The sequence below is a fragment of the Eublepharis macularius genome, chromosome 11 (genome assembly GCF_028583425.1).
Source record: "Eublepharis macularius isolate TG4126 chromosome 11, MPM_Emac_v1.0, whole genome shotgun sequence".
In the NCBI taxonomy this organism is placed as follows: Eukaryota; Metazoa; Chordata; class Lepidosauria; order Squamata; family Eublepharidae; genus Eublepharis; species Eublepharis macularius.
Window position 1 is genome coordinate 77,556,990 of NC_072800.1, and position 17,746 is coordinate 77,574,735.

Below are 17,746 nucleotides of genomic sequence, written 5' to 3' on the forward strand. Positions count from 1 at the left end.
GGAAGATCTATCCTGATGTAAATGATAGCAATTGTGCGTGGATACTTGTTCATGAAGTGGGTCATTGATTATTCTTCAGCACCAGCCGCTGCATGGTGAATGCTCCATAGTCCTTTGGTGATGAAATTTGAAAATATCACATTTCTAAGATTTATAGACCAATCGGCAGTCAAAACAGGAAAAAGGAGGGAGCTAGAGACATGATGGTATACAATACCAGCTTCAGTTTGGTTCTGGTTAAGGTTAGACGAGTTTAAATTAACCATAGTGCTTGTTTTCCACTATAGCGATGGTGTTTGATTGCATTTGCAACGTCAACCCAACTCTTACTTCGAGAGCTCAGAATGAACCCTTTCCCCCATTTACTGTATTTGGACCTCAGATGCTTCAAGACCTCTTAGAAAGACACTTTTTTGCAACACATCAAAGGGATACTGCAATGAAGAAATCTGAAGAAGACTCAGAAGAGCAGCTGTGAGGGCGCTAGAAAAGATCCTTAAAGATAAAGATGTCTCTCTGGGAACTAAGATCAAGATAATCCGAACTATGGTATTTCCGATGTATTGTCGAAGGCTTTCACGTATGGTATTTCCCATTACTATGTATGGATGTGAAAGTTGGGTGGTGAAGAAAGCTGACAGGAAGAAAATTGATTCATTTGAAAAGTGGTGCTGGAGGAGAGTTTTGTGGATACTATGAATGACCAAAAAGATAAAATAGTGGGTTCCAGATCAAATCAAGAATGAATTATCCCTAAAAGCTAAAATGACAAAACTAAGGCTATCATACTTTGGTCACATCATGAGAAGACAAGATTCTCTGGAAAAGTCAATAAAGCTAGGAAAAGTGGAAAGCAGTAGGAAAAAAGGAAGAACCAAAATGAGATGGCTTGACTCAATAAAAGAAGCCACGTCCTCCAGTTTGCAGGATCTGAGCAAGTCTGTTAATGATAGGATGTTTTGGAGGTCTTTCATTCATAGGGTGATAGGGTCGCCACAGGCGACTTGATGGGACATAACCCAAACATGGGTCCAAGATAACTCATCATATCCTTATCTTGCTCTACTCCTCTCAGTATATGACTTACCTCTATGTTCAGATTATACAACTTCCTCTTTCTCCTACAGATACAAACTTTTCCTGTTGACAGGCCTATCCTGCATTCCCATGGGGATGCACTTCCAGAGACACATTTCCCACTGGAGGCCTTCTCCAATAAAGAAATACCCAACCCTGCTATAATATATGTTTCCTTAGTACGGAAATGACTGTGGAAGCTTCTTCTCTTTGTGCACATTGCCATCCTTATGCCATGTCTGAATTGCTTAAGTAATGGTTGTCAACTAGGGTTGTCAACTCCAACATGGGAAATTCCTACGATTGGCACCTCAATCTCTCAGCCACTAGAGCTGTTGTGGCCTAGTGGTTAAGTGGTTGACCATGAATCAGCACTCTGCTGGTTCAACTCCCACTACTGCCATGAGCTCAGCAGGTGGCCTTGGGTAAGCCACTCCTCTCAGCCCCAGCTGTATTGTGGGGACAATGATAACATGGAATATGTTCACTACTCTGAGTGTTCACTACTCTGTCTAGAAGAGCAGTATATAAGCACAGTTATTATTAGAGTCCCTTTCAGACCTTACAATCATGTCTACTGTGAGACTACCAACCACATGTAATGAGAGTGTGACCTACCAAAGCTCCTACTGATATGTGTGATCACCATGTTGATACGGTGTGAACAAGTACAACGCATGGAGTGACAATAGGCATGTTAATATGAACACTGAAAAATCCAGTAGTCCATTCATATGCACTGAAACTTTACATGCATGATGCATTGCCCTGGTTCAAACAACATCATAACTGTGTATGTCAGGACAGGAGGATCATAGACAGAAAGTGTATCTATTATGTATAGGGCAGAGTTTGGGGAAAGAGCTCAGTATGGATGAGATACCATTGAGGGCCAAGCTATACATGACGAATGACACTTGAACGACAAGTGTATTTCTCCCTGTTCACTTGCCCTCCACTCAATCCACTTGCCGTTCAAGTGTCATTCATCATGTGTAGCTTGGCCCAGAGTCAGCTCTATTCCAAGGGAATAGAACTCTGTAGTCTGGAGATCAGCTGTCACTCCGGGAGAACTCCAGGCCCCACTTGGAGAAGTAACTATTAGATTAAGATATTTCTCCACATGTCAGACAGCAGGAGTCATCTATCTGATTGTGTGTGAATGTCAGAAAATCTATGTGGGCAGTACCACCCATCCTGTAAAGGTACGAATTCTAGAACACATATCTAGATTTATAAATAGAGTGTCAGAAGCGCCTCTTGTCAGCATTTTCTTACTTGTCAACATAAATGTGATGCCTTTAAATATATGGTTTTGTTTGTTGCAGCCAAAAAGAAAGCTGATAGAATTTATAAGATCTCACTACATAAGGAAGCATTTTGGATCCATTATTTAGGAAGTTTGGGGTCCCACATGGTTTAAATAATGAGTTGAATCTCAGTTGTTACTTGTGAATAGTATATGTATTTACCTTTAAATTCTCTGTCAGAAACAAAACTGTTAGATATTTAAGTCAAGTAGCACTGTAGGTAATTTGCACACGGCCAAATCATGGGGCGCACTGAATGCTGACAGACGGGAGATTTCATGTGTGCCAGTGGGTGAGTAATATTTGAATGAACAACAGAGAGATTCTCAGGCATGAATATAATTTTTTTTTATCATGATAGTTTTCATTCCAGATGCAGGGTGGACTTTATTAATACCTCCTGATGAAGTTGGTTCGATGAAAGAAAAAAGAAAAAAGAAAAAAGTACAAAGAAAAAAAGAAAAAAAGAAAAAAGAATGAATATGCACGATTACTTTGGACACTTACTTGTAGAAGTTATTTTCCCCTTTGGGATCCATTTTTGCTGTTGCACCTGTAGACAGACAGACAGACAGACAGACAGACAGACAGACAGACAGACAGACAGACAGAAAGAAAGAAAGAAAGAAAGAAAGAAAGAAAGAAAGAAAGAAAGAAAGAAAGAAAGAAAGAAAGAAAGAAAGAAAGAAAGAAAGAAAGAAAGAAAGAAAGAAAGAAAGAATCAACTATAACACTCTCTCTTGGATGTCAACTTCATGTTACAGTCTATGGACTTTGTTGGCTGTATCATTGTATTTATTGGATTCTGGATATTTTGTATGCTTTTTAGCTATTTATTGTGAATTTATTTATTATGTATTTATATGAATTCTGCACATAGCACTTATTTAATTAATATAAAAAATAAGTTTGATTATTGTGTTTTAGTATCCACTCCCGCTTGTAAGTTTCCACTACTAATTTTTGGCCCACCTGGAGAATGGCAGCCTTAGTTACATATGCTTGATAGGCTCCTGGCACATGTGATTGTAACATCTGAAAAGGACTCTGACATACAGCCCTCTTGCAGGATTTGTTTCAAAGGAGTTCATGTAAGAGGTGTTCCTAATGGCGTGTGACCTGTATTCTCTCTTTGCAAAGGACCGTGCTTTGAAAGGGAATAGAGTTAATCTGCTGCAACTCTTGCAAAAAGACTGTAATAATATCCAGACCTCAAAAGCATGTATGTGTGGTAACTGTGGCTAAATTATAGAGTTACTCCATCGTATTTGGATTGGCCTTTAATGAGTGAAAGTTAACATAAGCATTCTAGCCAGAGAGTTCAAAGCACAGCTACCTAGTAAAGCTGAACACTCGGAGGCCGTCGGTAAGGACAGCTGTTCATACAGCTGCACAGTCCTGTTCCCTCGCAGGAACAACTCCAGCATTCGGAATGGTTTACAGATGTAGCTTTAATGTGGGAAGGGTGTGAAGTTTATACATGCGCATTAGAGCACATTAACAGCAAATAACATAATGATATGAGCTGAGCCATGGCTAACAGTACAATCACAGTTCACTTGTGGGTATAATTTTTAATGGAGTTCCATATTATTTATTGAGCTTGGCAGAAGTTAAAATAACCAATGACTCCCAAAAAATTAAATCCCACCTATTTATTAAATCTCACTTGGGCAGTTGGAGAAGGAAGGAAGGGAGGAAGGGAGGGAGGAATCCAGTGGGATGGAGGCTTGAATTTAGATGGGAAAACTGAATTAGGTATCAATTCACTAATGAGCTTTTCCTGCTTAAGTAGGAGGGAAGGCCAGCTGAGCTCTTGGTACAATTTTTGTCATTCCCCTAATAGATACAGGGACATCACCTTTACTTTGGCAGTCTGGAGATACACAATAGGATTAATTTTTAATTTCTCCTACCTGCTGTTTTGACCAAAGAATCCTTGTTTCAATTTTGTTTCTTGCATGAATCAAAGCTGTGATTCTCCGTTTTCATGCCATTTTCTGTATCCCAATCTGGATTTCCCCCAAAGAATGTACACATCGTTGCATTATTTGTGGTTAAAAATATATATCAGCATTATACATGTATTGGGTTGAATCCCAGAGGTCTGTTCTGCTAATGGAATTGCTTCCCAGTCGCTGGATGAATCTACTCTTAGCAGAAGATGTTTCCCCAAATGTCTTGCAGCAAGAGAAGACTCCTTCTGGCAGAAGAAGCACCTCCACTAGTGGAATGGATCTACTGGCTGTAGCTCATTATATGTATTTGTGACTTACACAGTCCAAAAGGATCACTTATTATTCACACTGAAAAAATACAATGTGCAAATATGCCACCAATTAATTTACAAAACTGCAATGAAACATTGAGAACCAATGTTGTTGTTGAAAATATAAAGCAAATATGAAAATAAACGAGATGAGGAATGTTCACAGATCATTCCTAGACAGGTAGATGAGTAAACTGATAAACGGAACCCAATATTACATAGGGGGAGAAGGCACAGGGTTGATGGATTGTGGATGGCAGGCATCCGGGGGCACCTCATCCCCTCAACCAGCAGGACACGGGGGAAGCCCCCAACCTTATGAAGTGATGGGAACAGAGAAACAAGGAAGAGTAGCAATTATCCAGCCTGGCAAACCTGGATTGGGACCCATTGTGGGTGCTGCAGCCTAATTTAAAATGCTGGCCAAACTCTTGCAAGAAGGGGAGTTCTCCCAAAACTCCCCTTCATTTTAGGAGCCTCCCTACTGGTCTCCCACCAGGGGGGCAATGTAAATATCCACCTCCCTATAAGCGCAGTCACCAGATTATTATAAACTGTGGCCCTACCCCATCCCGTCTGTTCTGCTTTGTTTTATACCATGAGTGGGGAAATTGGAAATCCAAAGTGCTGTTTTGTATGTATTTGTGGTGTTTTCTGGTTTTTAAATGTATTAATGTTTTAATGCTTATTAAGCATTTTACTGTAACCCGCCCTGAGCCTGTTCATGGGGAGGGTGGGCTAGAAATCAAATGAATGAATGAATGAATGAATGAATGAATGAATGAATGAATGAATGAAATCTGGATCATTGAGCCTTCAGAGTGTCCTCAGATGGCTTTATAAGGGAAGCGAGGAGGGGCCGTCAGACAATGAGGAATGCCCTTTTGTGTTGCCATAAGGAGTGGCGGATGCCAGCTGAAACCTAATCCTATTTTCTCCAATTCTGAAGCCTTTGGGAGGTGGAGAGAACCAAAGGGGGAAAAGCCAAGGCCCCTGAAGAGAGCTGCTGGAGGAGTACTGGTAAGGCCAAAAAAAAGAGGAGAGTCATGGTACTAGAGACTACCAGCAAAAAGGGAGAAAATCCACCACAACGCACTAATTAGATATCAAGTCAAAAACTCATATTACAACATCATTGCACAATCCAATCTGAGGAACAATAAGAGAATCTGAAGAGTCTCATACATCGCAGAAATGTAATATGGTTTTTTGACTTGATATCCAATTAATGCGTTGCAGTGGATTTTTTCCCTTTTTGCTGCTGGAGGAATACTGGCGGCAGGAAGTGTTAGAGAGCTGGGCAGAAAACTCTGAATGGATTCCACAGATGCAGGAGCAGAAGTCGCCAGGAGAAATCTGCTTCCTCACAGCAGGAAGCCATTTTGTACTATCTGTGAGCCTGGACCTAGCACCAACACCCAGCTACCGAGACTGCTTCTAGCCCTTGCTATTGGAGCCAGAACACCTACGCCGACCACTCCAAGGAGTCCTCTGCTACAGCAGAGCAGAACCCTGAGCACACCTGCAGCTTGGGGAATTCATGGTGATTTGGGGTGCTGTCTGGTGAGGGCAGCATTTGAGTAGGGGAGGAAGGGATGTTTTCTCATCTCTGTTTTCTGAAACTGCCATTTCCTCAGGGGAGGCCAAATTCTGTAGTCAAAAGATCTGCTATAATTCCACGAGGTGGAATGGATTAATTGAGGGCTCTTGAGGTGAATGTACAAAGTTGCCTTACACCAGGTTAGCCAATCGATCTGTTCAGCTCAGCAGTGTCCATTCCGGGCATCTCTAACCCTTTGAGAATTTTTTTGATTTTTTTTTAAAAGATAGTGGTTCCACTCACAAAATGGCTGCCATGAGGGGCAATTTAAAAGGGTTGGGACAGTTAAAGCCAAGCATCCTCCTATGAGGGAGATTGCTGTTTCCAAATGGGAACTCCCTGCAGACCTAAAGAAGATGCCTTTCGGGGCATTTTTTGTCCCATTGAGGTAAAGGGAAACCAGCTGTAGGTTCAGGGAAAGGGGTTTGGGAGGAGCCACAGAAACTGGCTAAACCAGCCCTTTTCTTTGGTTAGCCCAGAGCTTGAATATCCTGGAGAGGTCCCACCTGTTCCTGGGTGTCACCTGGCCAATGCTTAATTGAGCCCTGATGCTTAGGCGGTAACCTGGTCCAGCAGCTGCCAGCCTGGTGCTTTTTCATCAATGGGTTGTGTCCTCTTGGGTCCGCCATTTCTGTCACTCCTGCCAAGTGGGAGGGGAGAACTTGGAGGACTGGGAGTCCAGCATCCGGCCCTACAAGGCAGGGGACTGGCTGCCCTGGAGTCTGACATGTTGGCAGCATCGTCCTTTGACTGAAGCCTCAGGATCTAGCAGCTCTGGGTCTGGAGGGGATCCCATGGTGTTGGGTGTCCCCTGAGCCTCCTGATCTTTCCCCATGCTGTTCTGTGGCTCATCCTGGTAATCTTCTGAGGAATCTGTTGCTGAGGGAATCGCAGCTGTACTAAACTGTCAAGGTTAACAACAACAACAACAACAACATTCAATTTATATACGGCCCTTCAGGACAACTTAATGCCCACTCAGAGTGGTTTACAAAATATGTTGTTATTCGCCCCACAACAAAACACCCTGTGAGGTGGGTGGGGCTGAGAGAGTTCTGAGAGAGCCGTGACTAGCCCAAGGTCACCCAGCTGGCTTCAAGTGGTGGAGGAGAGGGGAATCAAACCCAGCTCTCCAGATTAGAGTCCCGCGCTCTTAACCACTACACCAAACTGGCTCTGCTTCTGTATGCCGCTGTTAGCATCCTTAGTGGCATTCAGAGGCAAGGTTGGTATTTCCAGACATACTCTCAGAGGTTTTTTTCTAGAAGCTTCCCGTAGCAATTGATTTAGCACCTGGTCAGCAGAAACAGCAGCACAAGCCACAAAGCAGAGACTTCTAGTGTGGAGAGCTCTGAACAGCCTGTGATTCGCAGATTCGGGCTTTGTTTTTATTTCCATCCAAAATCATTAATGTCACCTAGGTGAGGATGACGACTGTGATGAATGAAGCCAAACCCAGGCGGATGGGAAGCAATTAAGAACGGAGGGGAAAATCTGAGTTTCTCACACAGACTTGGTTTCAAACCAAGTGTGGCTATCCAGGGTGATGTCATGAGGGGTTTTTTGTGGCAACGTAAGTTGTGATGATTTCAGAAAGTTACCAATTTTAGATACGGACGAGAGATACAATGGAGACTAACCCTACATGGGCTGTTGCCAAAATCAACCTTGGAAGCTGGCTGGATGACCTTAGGCCGGGCATACACTCTCAGGCTATAACCTACCAGTTGTGGGAATAAAATAGAGAAGAGAATTATGTAAGCCAGTGGATCCTCATTGGGAAGAAAGGGGAGGTATAAATAAATTAAATAAAGTAAATAAAACAAAAACATTAGTGTATCTGGCTCTGTACTGTTTTATAACAGGGTGGAATTGAACCAGTCTATGCTGAGCCATCTCAAGATCAGCCCCAAGATTTTTGGAGTCCCAAGTGAATGAATTCTATGCCCTCCCTCTGCACTGCTTGAAGCCACCCTTATAGGAAGCTGACAACTTACCGGCAAGCTGGGTTGGCACAGAGTGCAAGACGGAGTGGAGGCGGGATTAGTAAGGAGGAGGAGCGTCCATCCTGCACTGGCCCAGCCACATGGTCAGCGCCATTATACCCGAGCATCCGCAGGAGCAGCTGCTCACCCTCCCACCCTCCGCTGATTCAGGACTATTGAGGGGGGGCACTGGCACAACTTTATGGGTTGGCGGGTTTTGAGGCATTGGGCCGGATCCCAATAGGGTGAGTGGGCCTTTGGGTCTGTTCACCCCGACAGATCTGGAAGCAAGGGTCGCCAGGCAGTGCTGGCGACAGAACAACACGTGCTGAGGTGCCAGCAGGAAGCTGGCAGGTGATGCATCGGTCGGCAGCCAGGCCTACGATGCCAATGGGGATCTGTGCCCAGATGCCAGGCCAATGCTCCATCCAGCTGTAATCAATAAAGCTGTGGCCATTTCTAACTCAAGCAAGTGTCTGGTGTGATTCTTAGCCTCTACGCAGTCTGACATAGCACATAGGTGAACCCCCTCATACTATGGGGAAGCTTCCCTCACCTAAAGTAACTTATTCCAAAACAGCCCCATTCAGTGGATCTACTTCAAAATGTTAGGGATTATTGTACAAGAAGAGTGTATTGCTCAGCCATGAGTAATACTCTTCCACAAGGGGACTGCTTTCCATTGTACCCATACTACAGTTCCCAAGTAGCAATGCAAGAATACACTCAGGCCAAAAAGACAGAGCAAGAGAGAAAGAAGAAAACTCATTTAGAATGCCAGGGCTTTTTTTCAGTTGGAACGCGCTGGAACAGAGTTCCAGAACCTCTTGAAAATGGTCACATGGCTGGTGGCCCTGCTCCCTGATCTCCAGACAGAGGGGAGTTTAGATTGCCCTCCGCACCGAGCGGTGCAGAGGGCAATCTAAACTCCCCTCTGTCTGGAGATCAGGGGGCGGGGCCATCATCCATGTGACCATTTTCGCCAAGGGTGATTTAAACTTTTAAAAACTCCACCCTTGTTCCAGCTGACCCAAAGTGATGTCATTGGCCCTGGGAGCATGTGTGCACTTTGCACGTGCACGTGTGGTACCAGGGGCACCACCTCCCGCCAAGAGTTGCCCCCTATGCTGGCAACCCACTGAGTTCCACCACCTCTTTTCCCAGAAAAAAAAGCCCTGCCTGATACAAAGTGACTTTTTAACCCAGCATTTGTGTGTTGCTGTCCTCTTTGTGAGTCCAGCCACAATGCACTTGTTCATTGCTGCCAATTGCTCCAGGAAGCAACAAGCTTTTGTCTCTTCTTCCTCTTCCTCTAGTACTATGTAGATATACCAAATGTGTGAGATGTGTATCAATGTGCTATCGTTCTCCACCTGACTGGCTCAGTTTCTGCAGAACTTTGGAGTATGAAGATATCCCACCCTGCCTTTGGTTCCACCAGGCAAGAAAGGAAAGAGGAAGTGTAGAGTTGCGGATCACCCTTGGTATCATCTGAGTCAGAGGCCTGTTCATTTTATCTTGCCTCATTCTGGCCTCACAACAACCCTGTAATGTAGGTTAGGGGCTCAAGTTTACTCAGTGAGATTCATGGCTGAGGAGAGATTTGAACTTGGGTCTCTCTGGTCCCAGTTTAACCCCACAGCACACTGGGTCTCCATGTAGCCTGAGCCATCGCAGTACTCCAAAGTTCCAGCCCTGCTACCAGAAATCATGTCTGTGTGTTTTAGTGGAAATACCAAGGGTTGTCCCTAGAAATGTCAGCATGCGAGTCAGGTCTCTACCGCTGAGCAATGGGCCTCTCCGCTAACGCAGAGCGAACTCTGGGTGAATTATAGCATGACATACAAAGTCAATATGGGTGGGAGGGAAAACCAGCAAACGGCTGGCTTCATTTTGATCCCGAATCTCTTCAAAACAAAACTGACAGGGTAAAATGCGAGAGATTAAATTGCTTTGAAACTGTGGCCTTTGCAGTTGACCTCCTGCTCAGTTTCTTTTTAGTAAATAGTTAACCTTGCTTCCCCCGACATGCTGTTGTTTCTCTGGGACTTCAGTCCGAATCAGTTTGTTTGATCAGTATGCTTGATCAACATAAAGATATAAGGATTCTCTCTGACTGTTTCAAAGGCAATTTACTGGAGAGATTGGCAGAAACCCTGATGAAGTATTCAGCGTTGAACAATTTGATTCTGAAATCTATGCCGGTTATCTGCAGTTCTGCACTCTAGGTCTGGAATGTACCAGACCCAATTTTCTCATTACAAAAGTATGAGGGTCACATGGTGTTGTTTGATATTGTACTGCATCATTAAATGGAACCTCACCTCTACTTGTCTTCATTCCCAGCATGAAGCTGTGTTTTAAAAACAATGGAAAACATTGAATGAATGTGCGTATATGGGAGAGCGTGCACACACATGGACACAAACGGAGAGAAATAATTGCAACAGAAAGTTTTTCAGAAAGACTAATTTTCATATCAATTACTGCTCAGCTCTAGTGTTGTAGAAAACAGGCAGCGAATTCTTCACATGGACATATCTTGCAACTCTGGGGAGAATAATGCATGCTCTTTACTCATGGCTCTCCTCTATTTACCTAGTGCTGATCAGAATGGGGAAAAGCCAACAGAATAATCTCCAAAAACAATGACACTGGAATGGCTGGAAGTTACTCAGCATCCATCCATTCATTCATGGGGTAATACAGCACACTGTTGTGTATAGATGAAGATATCCCTGGATTTATGGCAGATTGGACAAAACTCTGTACATGAGATGCCTTAGCGGGGGTTTGTCAAGTTTAGAAAGACACAATGTTATCTGGGAAGTGTAGTTTAAAAAGACAGAGCCAGCGGAGATCACTCCTCAGAAGGCTTTTTAATTTCATTTTCACCTCCCCGAAGGCTTTGTCAATTTCACTTCTAAAACTGTGTGGGATCGTGCAACCAGAGGGCAGCAATCTGGAATGGGCTGAAGCTGGAATGGGCTGGAGCTGCCTTCCAGAGCCGGGCTTGGACCTGGAGAGGTTATAATGGGCTGAAGTTTCTCTTCTGGCATTTCACAGCCCCTTCACACAGCTCCAGTGTATAGCAAAAACTTTGCCCTCCCGCCAGCTCTGTCTTTTTAAATAACCCTTCCCAGCTACTATTGTATCTCCCAATGTGTTCTTCACATGTCAGATGTCTCATGTAGAGAGACTCTTAGTCATTCGACTTGGGCAGAGTGGCCTGGAGAAGAGACAGTGGCCTGGAAGCAGCCAGTAATGATGGCTGAATTCACCATGGCTCAGATCACAATGGACTCACCAATTACAAGAAGCAACTAGGAATGTTAGATTACGTTGTTTACCCAATCAAGAATTCTGAATAAGCTCTTTTTTGTAATGGTCATGTGTGTATATTTGCATTGCCATTTGAGAACTGTAGTTTGGTTATGGGAGGGACCAGTGTGTTGTGTAGGAAGCTAGGGGTGATTTCCTTCTTTCCATATATGTTATGGTTTATCACAACACCTTCCTCCTTGCTCTGTATTTACCAGCTTAGATCCCCTTGTAGAGAAGGAAGAGTACCTTGGGCAGCTTTTACGGCTACATTTAGAGTCTCCCTACACCAGATGCCTCGGTGTATGTTTATCAAGTGTAGGGAGATGCAATGTTACCGGGGAAGCGTAGCTTTAAAAGACAGAACCATCAGAGATCTCTCCTCAGAAGGTTTGTTAATTTCATCTTCTCCTCCCCAAAGCCTCTGTCAATTTCACCTCTCCAGTCTAAAACTGTGTGGGATCACAATCAGAGGGCAGTGAGGAATGGAAATGGGCTGGAGCTACCTTCTAGAGCCAGGCTTGGACCTGGAGAGGTTATAATGGGCTGATGCTTCCTTTCTGGCATTTCACAGCCCCTGCTTTGCTGCTAGCTCTGAGCCAAGCTACAAGTGATGCCTGACATAGGTTGGACACTTGTCAGCTTACCTCAAGTTTTGATGAGAAATGTCCTGGTCTTACAGCTTGGCTCTCCATTTAATTGAAGTTTACAGAATGCCCCCCCACACACACACACACACAGCGGAGGGGAAGGGGGGCGCCCGGTGAGAGCCCAATGCTTGCACTCCCCTCCCAACCGCATGTTCTCCCTCCCATAGACTGCCACTCTGTAAACTTCAATTAAATGGAGACCCAAGCTGCAAGACCAGAATGCCTACATTTCCCATCAAAACTTGAGGGAAGCTGACAAGTGTCCAACCTGTGTCAGGCATCACTTGTAGCTTGGCTCTCAGTCTTTTAAAACTACCCTTCCTGGCTAACATTGCATCTCCCAAAATGTGTCCTTCACGTGTCAGATGTCTCATGCAGACAGACTCTTAGAAAAGCTGAAGATTTTAGCAATCATTACCATCTTATCCAAGCAAAGGAATGGATTAAGCTTCTGAGCATGTGCTAACAGTGGCTATTGGTGCTAATTTGATGGATGCCAATCACATTAGCCTTGTTCAAAAGTCAGTGAACACATGTACAATCAGTGTACAGTGTACACTTGTTTTTTTTTAATACATGTGGTGAGTAATTCTCAAATTATATTCAACACTTGCAGAGCTCAATGTGTAATTGATACCCCACATATATGCGAGTACTGGTCCCCAGTCTCATTTGAAAAGTGAACAAACATTGGCCCTTTTATACCAACGAAAGAAAATGTGCATGCAAGCGGGAACAGGAAATTCAAAACTCCTTACAGCTTTTTTTTTACCAGCAACCTAATAAACCAATAATAAGTGCAGCAAAAGCTAGGGTTGGCAGTTAAGAAAACATTTGCAAAATATGATTTTTAATAAATCATTTTCTAAGAATTGGGCACAGAAGTTAAATGGTCTCTGGGTATAGTAAGACGGTACCCAGACCCGGATGGCCCAGACAAGCTCAATCTTTTCAGATCTGGGAAGGTAAGCAGCATCAGTCTTGGTTAGTAATTGGATGGGAGACCTCCAAGGAAGACCAGAGTTGCAGAGGCAGGCAATGGCAAACCGTCTCTCTAGCCTCTTACCATAAAAACCCCACCAGGGACCGCCATAAGTCAGCTATGACTTGATGGCAATCTCCAGCATGGTAAGATGGTACACTACAGCATTCTTGCTCACTTTAAGCAGGTAAGAAGATCTCACAAATACCTGAGTGGGATATCTCCTAGAAACCTTATATATTTATTTATTTATGCTATTCAACTTATACCCCACCCTTCCAGCAAGCGGGATCAGGGCAGCTTCCAACAAATATACTGTTAAAATTCAATAAAAAACCTTTTTAACACATTAAAATTCGGGCACCATCAGACAGATTGGCTACCGCAAGATTATCATAAGCTCCGGCACCACCATAATGTAACCCAAGGGGTTACAAAAAGAGGGTGTGGCGGTCAGAAGGGGGACAAAAAGCTGGCCCCTAGACAAAGACCCAGTGGAACATCTCTGTCTTGCAGGCCCTCCCTGCGGAATTTTAAAAGGTCCCACAGGGCCCAGATTTCCATTGGGAGAGTGTTCCACCAGGCCGGGGCCAGGGAAGAAAAAGCCCTGGCCCTAGTTGAAGCCAGTCAAATGCTTCAAATGCCAGAAACTGCTTATCCGCAGAGCACAAAGCCCTGCGGGGGGCATAATGGGAGAGGTGGTCTCATAGATATGCAGGTCACATATCGTGGAGGGCTTTAAATATGAATTTTATGAAGAGGGAAAAGGTGGACTAAAAAGGCAATATCATTATGAAAATAATTGCTGTAGAGGGGTTTTTTTTACTTTGATGAACAGTCTGCTTTTTGATGGCTTTATTAACTTAATTCTTATGGTAAAATACATAAAACCAAAAACCTATTGCTTTACAGAGTAATCTAGGTTGCTACATAACTTTAAAACTTTACAGCATATAAAACAAACAAACAATGTTACAAAGCAATGAAGCACTCTCAGTTCGGACTGAATGCTCCCTGCTATCCATCTTTCTGTTCCAATATCTTGTATCTGTTGTGGGCATTTCTGTGCAATGTGTATTTCAAGTTTACAAGGTTTGTTTTGCCGTCCCATTCCTCTATGGCTTTGTCTCCTGATATTTACGAGACACGTGGGCAGAGCTGACAGAAGCGCTCAGCTCGCTGTTTGTGAGCACAAGTTTTAATGTAGCTCGATCTTCCATTCGTCTCCTGAGCCTGGAGGAGGGAGCAATTTTTCAGAACTCACCCTAACTGAGCAAACGCTGCCTTCTGATCATTTCCAAAGCTCTCCGTGAATTTTGGAAGAATCTCCAAAGTTCCTTCAGACTCAAGAGAAGTGCAAGGAGCTTTCTTGGTCTGGCTTAGACAAGACATTTTGTTGCTTCCTGAGGCTCGACATGACAGGTCCATGCCCTAGTGACAACCCTAGGGAACAGGGCAAGGTTCACCCCCACAACTGGGAGCACAACTGGCTTAAGGACATTTTGGACGCACCTCCACAAATGGTTCAAAACTGGTTTTTCCTGTGTAGCCAACACAATCCAGTTGTTAGTGATTTTTGAAGAGGGATTTCCAATGATGCGGGGAGGCAACCCAGGGGGCAGATGGTAGCTGCAGCCCACTGACCCAGCAATGTGTGATGGAGGCAGTCCAAAGGAGCTTCATGGCAGAGCCGGGAATTCAACCTGGGTCTCCCAGGCCAGGTCATGGTCCAGCACTCTAACCACTACACATCACTGTCACTCTCTACCTCTCCAGAGCCCAGCATACTGTCAGAGTCAGGTTGATGGTGACCACAAATTTTGGCTGGCTACCAAGGCTCTGCATGAAGGTGTCCTGAAGTTTAAGTCCTATATTAGACTCCCCCCCCCACACACACACTTTGTCATTCTCTTTCTCTCTTGTAAAGAATCACAGATTCTCCAGGAACCTGGCTTAAAATCAAATAGTAGAGATGTTACCTCCTTAAAGGTTTTTAGTTGATTAACCATCTGTTAATCAACTAACAATTCATAGTGCCAATTCAATTCATTTCCCTATTGCCTTACAGTGACCTGCCACCAGTAAGACTTTAGTTTATCAAGCTGACTAGTCTACCAATAAAACTGATTAAAGCTCTCAGTCCTACTTATCGGGCATCTCAAAATTCCCTCCTCTGATTTTTTCCACCCCTCTCTTCTCCTTATCGGGAAGGGATGTTGTTTTTGCTGAGCCAGGGAGCTGGAGTTTTTAAAGATTTTGCTTACCGAAGCTGCTTCACAAGATTAGAGGAGAGAATATCCAAGAGATCAGAGCAAGAAACTCTTGTCATTATGTTCAGGTGCTCTGATCCGGTCTGAACATGCTTCATTGAAATTTTTATTTTAATCAAGTGAAATTCCCCAAGACATTTGCCACAAGCGCTTTATTCGCCTTAGAACTTCAATTAAAGCCCCAACTAAACTGTTTTTGTATGATGGGGGTGGGGGAAGCATCATAAAACATATAATAATGAGCATAATGAAGACGCATTGCTGGTCTTTGGGGGATTTACATCAACAGTTTTCTACAATTTGTTGAGGCGTGCGGAGTTGAAATGACAGCAGATTCCCTCCAGAGAAATCGCAAGAAATGAGGCAATCCTTCTAGGCAGCAGATAAAGAGAAATGGGAGGCCAGCCAATTATCTGTAGACACACCGTAGCTCTGTCTGCAAGGCTGACATTCTGTTTGAAAGACAGGGGGGGTGCACTTGGGGGATTGATTCATACCCCAGGACTCGAAATATGTGCAAACATGGCCTTCTACGCTACCTCGCGAGCCAGCCTCAATTCCAGCAAAACATCTCCTGTGACAGACGTCAGTGTCAGATCTAGATATGGTGTGCTCCAGATCAGAGCCTTTGGATTATTACTGCCTTGGAGGAATTCATGTGAAAAACTTTGCATCATAACAGATACGAGTGCTTAATATTGGCGATTTTCCTAAGTGATTTTATACACATGCACAAATCTCAGACTGCCTTGGAGGCTAGGCTGCCGTATGCCGAGTCAGACCATTGTCTCACTGAGTTCAATAGGGTCTGTTTAGGTTAGTAGTATTTCTTTAAGGTTTTCAACACAGAATGGTCTCTGCTGCCTAGCAAGTGGAGACGCCAGGGAGTGAGCCTGAAACCTTCCGCATGCAAACCGTGCGCTATTCTGCCACTGAGCCATGACACGTTATAACAAAGTTCTTTCCAACAGTTTTGCCTTGATTTTTTTGGGTGATTTGATAGGAAAAAAACCTGGCAAACACAAATCATTTATCTGACACCTCAGAATAAAGCTGATTCCGCACACGTTGGATAATGCACTTTCAATGCACTTTAGCAATCGTTTGGAAGTGGATTTTTTGTTTCACACATGAAAAATTCAGTTCCAAATGATCTCTAAAGAGGATTGGAAGTGCATTATCTAACGTGTGTGGAATAAGCCTGAGAGAAATCTTTATATCAATACTGCTAAATATAGCCTCCCCCCATGGATGCCTAGATGATCTCCTTATTTGCAAACTCCTTGGTATCTCAAAAAACTTCTCCAGTTGACAGGTGATCATTTGACTGATCAAGCATAGCGTAATGGTTGGAGTGTTGGACTAGGATCTGAGAGACATAGGTCCAAATCCCCTCTCTGCCATGGAAGGTTGCTTGGTGATCTTGTACCAGTCACACACTCTCTGCCTAACCTACCTCATAGGGCTGCTGTGAGGATATAATGGGGAAGGGGATAAAGTTGTATACTTGTTTGAATTCCCATTGGGGAGAAAATGAGGTAAAAATAGGGTTGCCAGGTGTCTGGTTTTCACCTGGACAGTCAGGTATTTTGGGGGACTGTCTCGGAAAAATGTTTCCCCCAAACCAGACATCTGGCCCCTCCTTTCTCCCACCTCTCTCCCTTCCTCTGGCCACATGGTGCTGCCACCAGCCTGGAGAAGCGCTCAGTCAGCCTGGATGCCTGGGTGGCCTCCTGTAGCCGCATGCCACTGCTATTGGCCCAGGGAAGCAGCCAGCCAGCCCAGGTGGCCTTCTGTGGCTGTGTGGCATCAGCAGGAGTGGCCAGCTGGCTGGCCGCCCAGCCTCCTACATGGCCCAAGAGTGGCCAGCCAGCCACTCCGCCTCCTCTGTGGTGCCGCCCAGAAGTGGCTGGCCAGGCCGCCTGCCTAGAAGTGGGGCGGTGTGATGATGTTATTCTGGAACTGATGTCATCACGCCAGGGGGCAGGGGCATTCATGCTTTTTTTAGCCCTTAGGGTCTTGTATTTCTCTGGACTTCATCTGGCAACTGTAGGTATAAATGAAGTAATATAAAATAATATTGACCATATCCACAACTTGACCATATTGACCATATAGACCATATCGACAAAAGTTCATGCATGATTAATAGGGTAGTTTGACAGTTTTCTGGGATAAACACCACCTCAAAATAATTTCCTGTCACAATCCTTATGGGAATTTCCAGTAAGAATAAAGATTCAAGCAACAACAGGTCAAATAAATGAGGGCCAAGCTATAAG